At 39.2% G+C, this 7,638-nt stretch overlaps 1 non-coding gene across 1 annotated transcript; it reads right to left on the bottom strand.

Annotated features, from left to right (window-relative positions):
* Positions 1-6,999: 6,999 nt before the first annotated feature.
* LOC120101150 (U6 spliceosomal RNA) lies at positions 7,000-7,106 on the bottom strand. Its single transcript, XR_015678487.1, has one exon. It is a non-coding gene; the product is annotated as a U6 spliceosomal RNA (small nuclear RNA).
* Between the last annotated feature and the right edge of the window lie 532 nt (positions 7,107-7,638).

Genomic DNA, 7,638 nt, shown 5'->3' with positions numbered 1-7,638 from the left:
TTGTTCTGTCTAACTCTTTGAAGAATTGGATTGGTATTTTGATGGGGATTGCATTGAATCTGTAGATTGCTTTTGGTAAAATGGCCATTTTTACTATATTAATCCTGCCAATCCATGAGCATGGGAGATCTTTCCATCTTCTGAGGTCTTCTTCAATTTCTTTCTTCAGTGTCTTGAAGTTCTTATTGTACAGATCTTTTACTTGCTTGGTTAAAGTCACACCGAGGTACTTTATATTATTTGGGTCTATTATGAAGGGTGTCGTTTCCCTAATTTCTTTCTCGGCTTGTTTCTCTTTTGTATAGAGGAAGGCAACTGATTTATTTGAGTTAATTTTATACCCAGCCACTTTGCTGAAGTTGTTTATCAGCTTTAGTAGTTCTCTGGTGGAACTTTTGGGATCACTTAAATATACTATCATATCATCTGCAAATAGTGATATTTTGACCTCTTCTTTTCCGGTCTGTATCCCTTTGATCTCCTTTTGTTGTCTGATTGCTCTGGCTAGAACTTCAAGAACTATATTGAATAAGTAGGGAGAGAGTGGGCAGCCTTGTCTAGTCCCTGATTTTAGTGGGATTGCTTCAAGTTTCTCTCCATTTAGTTTAATGTTAGCAACTGGTTTGCTGTATATGGCTTTTACTATGTTTAGGTATGGGCCTTGAATTCCTATTCTTTCCAGGACTTTTATCATGAAGGGGTGTTGAATTTTGTCAAATGCTTTCTCAGCATCTAATGAAATGATCATGTGGTTCTGTTCTTTCAGTTTGTTTATATAATGGATCACGTTGATGGTTTTCCGTATATTAAACCATCCCTGCATGCCTGGGATGAAGCCTACTTGATCATGGTGGATGATTGTTTTGATGTGCTCTTGAATTCGGTTTGCCAGAATTTTATTGAGTATTTTTGCGTCGATATTCATAAGGGAAATTGGTCTGAAGTTCTCTTTCTTTGTTGTGTCTTTGTGTGGTTTAGGTATAAGAGTAATTGTAGATTCGTAGAAGGAATTCGGTAGGGCTCCATCTGTTTCAATTTTGTGGAATAGTTTGGATAATATTGGTATGAGGTCTTCTATGAAGGTTTGATAGAATTCTGCACTAAACCCATCTGGACCTGGGCTCTTTTTGGTTGGGAGACCTTTAATGACTGCTTCTATTTCCTTAGGAGTTATGGGGTTGTTTAACTGGTTTATCTGTTCCTGATTTAACTTTGATACCTGGTATCTGTCTAGGAAATTGTCCATTTCCTGAAGATTTTCAAATTTTGTTGAATATAGGTTTTTATAGTAAGATCTGATGATTTTTTGAATTTCCTCTGAATCTGTAGTTATGTCTCCCTTTTCATTTCTGATTTTGTTAATTTGGACGCACTCTCTGTGTCCTCTCGTTAGTCTGGCTAAGGGTTTATCTATCTTGTTGATTTTCTCAAAGAACCAACTTTTGGTCCTGTTGATTCTTTCTATGGTCCTTTTTGTTTCTACTTGGTTGATTTCAGCTCTGAGTTTGATTATTTCCTGCCTTCTACTCCTCCTGGGTGTATTTGCTTCTTTTTGTTCTAGAGCTTTTAGGTGTGCTGTCAAGCTGCTGACATATGCTCTTTCCTGTTTCTTTCTGCAGGCACTCAGCGCTATGAGTTTTCCTCTTAGCACAGCTTTCATTGTGTCCCATAAGTTTGAGTATGTTGTATCTTCATTTTCATTAAATTCTAAAAAGTTTTTAATTTCTTTCTTTATTTCTTCCTTGACCAGGTTATCATTGAGTAGAGCATTGTTCAATTTCCACGTATATGTGGGCATTCTTCCCTTATTGTTATTGAAGACCAGTTTTAGGCCGTGGTGGTCCGATAGCACGCATGGGATTATTTCTATCTTTCTGTACCTGTTGAGGCCCGTTTTTTGACCGATTATATGATCAATTTTGGAGAAAGTACCATGAGGAGCTGAGAAGAAGGTATATCCTTTTGCTTTAGGATAGAATGTTCTATAAATATCCGTTAAGTCCATTTGGCTCATGACTTCTCTTAGTCTGTCGACATCACTGTTTAATTTCTGTTTCCATGATCTGTCCACTGATGAGAGTGGGGTGTTGAAATCTCCCACTATTATTGTGTGAGGTGCAATGTGTGTTTTGAGCTTTAGTAAGGTTTCTTTTACGTATGTAGGTGCCCTTGTATTTGGGGCATAGATATTTAGGATTGAGAGTTCATCTTGGTTGATTTTTCCTTTGATGAATATGAAGTGTCCTTCCTTATCTTTTTTGATGACTTTTAGTTGGAAATTGATTTTATTTGATATTAGAATGGCTACTCCAGCTTGCTTCTTCTGACCATTTGCTTGGAAAGTTGTTTTCCAGCCTTTCACTCTGAGGTAGTGTCTGTCTTTGTCTCTGAGGTGTGTTTCCTGTAGGCAGCAGAATGCAGGGTCCTCGTTGCGTATCCAGTTTGTTAATCTATGTCTTTTTATTGGGGAGTTGAGGCCATTGATATTGAGAGATATTAAGGAATAGTGATTATTGTTTCCCTTTATATTCATATTTGGATGTGAGGTTATGTTTGTGTGCTTTCATTCTCTTTGTTTTGTTGCCAAGACGATTAGTTTCTTGCTTCTTCTAGGGTATAGCTTGCCTCCTTATGTTGGGCTTTACCATTTATTATCCTTTGTAGTGCTGGATTTGTAGAAAGATATTGTGTAAATTTGGTTTTGTCATGGAATATCTTGGTTTCTCCATCAATGTTAATTGAGAGTTTTGCTGGATACAGTAACCTGGGCTGGCATTTGTGTTCTCTTAGGGTCTGTATGACATCAGTCCAGGATCTTCTGGCCTTCATAGTTTCTGGCGAGAAGTCTGGTGTGATTCTGATAGGTCTCCCTTTATATGTTACTTGACCTTTTTCCCTTACTGCTTTTAATATTCTTTCTTTATTTTGTGCGTTTGGTGTTTTGACAATTATGTGACGGGAGGTGTTTCTTTTCTGGTCCAATCTATTTGGAGTTCTGTAGGCTTCTTGTATGCCTATGGGTATCTCTTTTTTTAGGTTAGGGAAGTTTTCTTCTATGATTTTGTTGAAGATATTTACTGGTCCTTTGAGCTGGGAGTCTTCACTCTCTTCTATACCTATTATCCTTAGGTTTGATCTTCTCATTGAGTCCTGGATTTCCTGTATGTTTTGGACCAGTAGCTTTTTCCGCTTTACATTATCTTTGACAGTTGAGTCAATGATTTCTATGGAATCTTCTGCTCCTGAGATTCTCTCTTCCATCTCTTGTATTCTGTTGGTGAAGCTTGTATCTACAGCTCCTTGTCTCTTCTTTTGGTTTTCTATATCCAGGGTTGTTTCCATGTGTTCTTTCTTGATTGCTTCTATTTCCATTTTTAATTCCTTCAACTGTTTGATTGTGTTTTCCTGGAATTCTTTCAGGGATTTTTGCCATTCCTCTCTGTAGGCTTCTACTTGTTTATTAATGATTTCCTGTGTTTCCCTAAGTGTGTTCATGTCTTTCTTGAAGTCCTCCAGCATCATGATCAAATATGATTTTGAAACTAGATCTTGCTTTTCTGGTGTGTTTGGATATTCCATGTTTGTTTTGGTGGGAGAATTGGGCTCCGAGGATGGCATGCAGTCTTGGTTTCTGTTGCTTGTGTTCCTGCGCTTGCCTCTCGCCATCAGATTATCTCTAGTGTTACTTTGTTCTGCTATTTCTGACAGTGGCTAGACTGACCTATAAGCCTGTGTCAGGAGTGCTGTAGACCTGTTTTCCTCTCTTTCAGTCAGTTATGGGGACAGTGTGTTCTGCTTTCGGGCGTGTAGTTTTTCCTCTCTACAGGTCTTCAGCTGTTCCTGTGGGCCTGTGTCTTGAGTTCACCAGGCAGCTTTCTTGCAGCAGAAAATTTGGTCTTACCTGTGGTCCCGAGGCTCAGGTTCGCTCGTGGGGTGCTGCCCAGGGGCTCTCTGCAGCGGCAGCAACCAGGAAGACCTGTGCCGCCCCTTCCTGGAGCTTCAGTGCACCAGGGTTCCAGATGGTCTTTGGCTTTTTCCTCTGGCGTCCGAGATGTGTGTGCAGGGAGCAGTCTCTTCTGGTTTCCCAGGCTTGTCTGCCTCTCTGAAGGTTTAGCTCTCCCTCCCACGGGATTTGGGTGCAGAGAACTGTTTATCCGGTCTGTTTCTTTCAGGTTCCGGCGGTGTCTCAGGCGCAGAAGTCCTGCCGCTCCTGGGCCCTCCCCCACGGGAGCCCAGAGGCCTTATACAGTTTCCTCTTGGGCCAGGGATGTGGGCAGGGGTGAGCAGTGTTGGTGGTCTCTTCCGCTCTGCAGCCTCAGGAGTGCCCACCTGACCAGGCGGTTGGGTCTCTCTCTCACCGGGTCTGGGAGCAGAGAGCTGCTGCGGGCCGGGATCCGCGGGTGTCACAACTCCTTTTTCTTATGTCTTGCAGGCTGTGTTCAACTTGGCAAAGGTGGCGCTGGTTTTCGTCTTGAAGTTCTTATTGTACAGATCTTTTACTTGCTTTGTTAAAGTCACTCCGAGGTACTTTATATTATTTGGGTCTATTATGAAGGGTGTCGTTTCCCTAATTTCTTTCTCGGCTTGTTTCTCTTTTGTATAGAGGAAGGCAACTGATTTATTTGAGTTAATTTTATACCCAGCCACTTTGCTGAAGTTGTTTATCAGCTTTAGTAGTTCTCTGGTGGAGCTTTTGGGATCACTTAAATATACTATCATGTCATCTGCAAATAGTGATATTTTGACTTCTTCTTTCCGATCTGTATCCCCTTGACATCCTTTTGTTGTCTGATTGCTCTGACTAGAACTTCAAGAACTATATTGAATAAGTAGGGAGAGAGTGGGCAGCCTTGTCTAGTCCCTGATTTTAGTGGGATTGCTTCAAGTTTCTCTCCATTTAGTTTAATGTTAGCAACTGGTTTGCTGTATATGGCTTTTACCATGTTCAGGTATGGGCCTTGAATTCCTATTCTTTCCAGGACTTTTATCATGAAGGGGTGTTGAATTTTGTCAAATGCTTTCTCAGCATCTAATGAAATGATCATGTGGTTTTGTTCTTTCAGTTTGTTTATATAATGGATCACGTTGATGGTTTTCCGTATATTAAACCATCCCTGCATGCCTGGGATGAAGCCTACTTGATCATGGTGGATGATTGTTTTGATGTGCTCTTGGATTCGGTTTGCCAGAATTTTGTTGAGTATTTTTGCGTCATATTCATAAGGGAAATTGGTCTGAAGTTCTCTTTCTTTGTTGTGTCTTTGTGTGGTTTAGGCATAAGAGTAATTGTGGCTTTGTAGAAGGTATTCGGTAGTGATCCATCTGTTTCAATTTTGTGGAATAGTTTGGATAATATTGGTATTAGGTCTTCTATGAAGGTTTGATAGAATTCTGCACTAAACCCGTCTGGACCTGGGCTCTTTTTGGTTGGGAGACCTTTAATGACTGCTTCTATTTCCTTAGGAGTTATGGGGTTGTTTAACTGGTTTATCTGTTCCTGATTTAACTTCGGTACCTGGTATCTGTCTAGGAAATTGTCCATTTCCTGAAGATTTTCAAGTTTTGTTGAATATAGGTTTTTGTAGTAAGATCTGATGATTTTTTGAATTTCCTCTGAATCTGTTGTTATGTCTCCCTTTTCATTTCTGATTTTGTTAATTTGGACGCACTCTCTGTGTCCTCTCGTTAGTCTGGCTAAGGGTTTATCTATCTTGTTGATTTTCTCAAAGAACCAACTTTTGGTTCTGTTGATTCTTTCTATGGTCCTTTTTGTTTCTACTTGGTTGATTTCAGCTCTGAGTTTGATTATTTCCTGCCTTCTACTCCTCCTGGGTGTATTTGCTTCTTTTTGTTCTAGAGCTTTTAGGTGTGCTGTCAAGCTGCTGACATATGCTCTTTCCTGTTTCTTTCTGCAGGCACTCAGCGCTATGAGTTTTCTTCTTAGCACAGCTTTCATTGTGTCCCATAAGTTTGGGTATGTTGTACCTTCATTTTCATTAAATTCTAAAAAGTTTTTAATTTCTTTCTTTATTTCTTCCTTGACCAGGTTATCATTGAGTAGAGCATTGTTCAATTTCCAAGTATATGTGGACATTCTTCCTTGATTGTTATTGAAGACCAGTTTTAGGCCGTGGTGGTCCGATAGCACGCATGGGATTATTTCTATCTTTCTGTACCTGTTGTGGCCCGTTTTTTGACCAATTATATGGTCAATTTTGGAGAAAGTACCATGATGAGCTGAGAAGAAGGTATATCCTTTTGCTTTAGGATAGAATGTTCTATAAATATCCGTTAGGTCCATTTGGCTCATGACTTCTCTTAGTCTGTCTACATCTGTTTAATTTCTGTTTCCATGATCTGTCCATTGATGAGAATGGGGTGTTGAAATCTCCCAGTATTATTGTGTGAGGTCCAATGTGTGTTTTGAGCTTTAGTAAGGTTTCTTTTACATATGTAGGTGCCCTTGTATTTGGGGCATAGATATTTAGGATTGAGAGTTCATCTTGGTGGATTTTTCCTTTGATGAATATGAAGTGTCCTTCCTTATCTTTTTTGATGACTTTTAGTTGAAAATTGATTTTATTTGATATTAGAATGGCTACTCCAGCTTGCTTCTTCTGACCATTTGCTTGGAAAGTTGTTTTCCAGCCTTTCACTCTGAGGTAGTGTCTGTCTTTGTCTCTGAGGTGTGTTTCCTGTAGGCAGCAGAATGGAGGGTCCTCGTTGCGTATCCAGCTTGTTAATCTATTTCTTTTTATTGGCGAGTTGAGGCCATTGATGTTGAGAGATATTAAGGAATAGTGGTTATTGCTTCCCGTTATATTCATATTTGGATGTGAGGTTATGTTTGTGTGCTTTCATTCTCTTTGTTTTGTTGCCAAGACGATTAGTTTCTTGCTTCTTCTAGGGTATAGCTTGCCTCCTTATGTTGGGCTTTACCATTTATTATCCTTTGTAGTGCTGGATTTGTAGAAAGATATTGTGTAAATTTGGTTTTGTAAAAATATGGAACGCTTCCCGAATTTGCGTGTCATCCTTGCGCAGGGGCCATGCTAATCTTCTCTGTATCGTTCCAATTTTAGTATATGTGCTGCCGAAGCAAGCACAAGCTACTAATTTTTGCATGTTGACTTTGTATCCTATTCTTTGTTGTGTGTATCAGCTCTTAGTATATTTTTTTAAAATTTTTTTATTTTGATAGAGTCTTGAGGGTATTTTACATATAAAGTCATTTACAAATAGCTGTACTTTAACTTCCCCTTTTCTTATTTGTATCTCTAGTTATTCTTTATTTTCTCTTTTTGCGTTTGATAGTACCTTAAGTACTATATTGAACAAAAGTTGAGAGAGCAGACATAGTTATTTCTGACATTTAGGAAGAAGTCTCTAGTTTCCTCATTTGGCATGTTGGTCATTGGTCTGATGTGAACAACTTTTTTTGTCCTGGGGTGTACTTTTCCACTTCTTGTTTTGAAGAGCTATTTTCATAAAAAGATGCTGAATCTCATCAAAAGTCTTGCATGTATCTATTGTGATGATCATTTGATTAATGTACTTGAGTCTATTTACATTCTAATTACACGTATTGACTCATGTGTGTTGAACTATTCATGTGTGAAACCAAATTGCTCATAGCTG

The sequence above is a fragment of the Rattus norvegicus genome, chromosome 2 (assembly GCF_021556685.1).
Source record: "Rattus norvegicus strain SHRSP/BbbUtx chromosome 2, alternate assembly SHRSP_T2T, whole genome shotgun sequence".
Classification (NCBI taxonomy): Eukaryota; Metazoa; Chordata; class Mammalia; order Rodentia; family Muridae; genus Rattus; species Rattus norvegicus.
The sequence above is the reverse complement of the archived record's forward strand: the minus strand, read 5'-3'. Positions and strand labels throughout refer to the sequence as shown.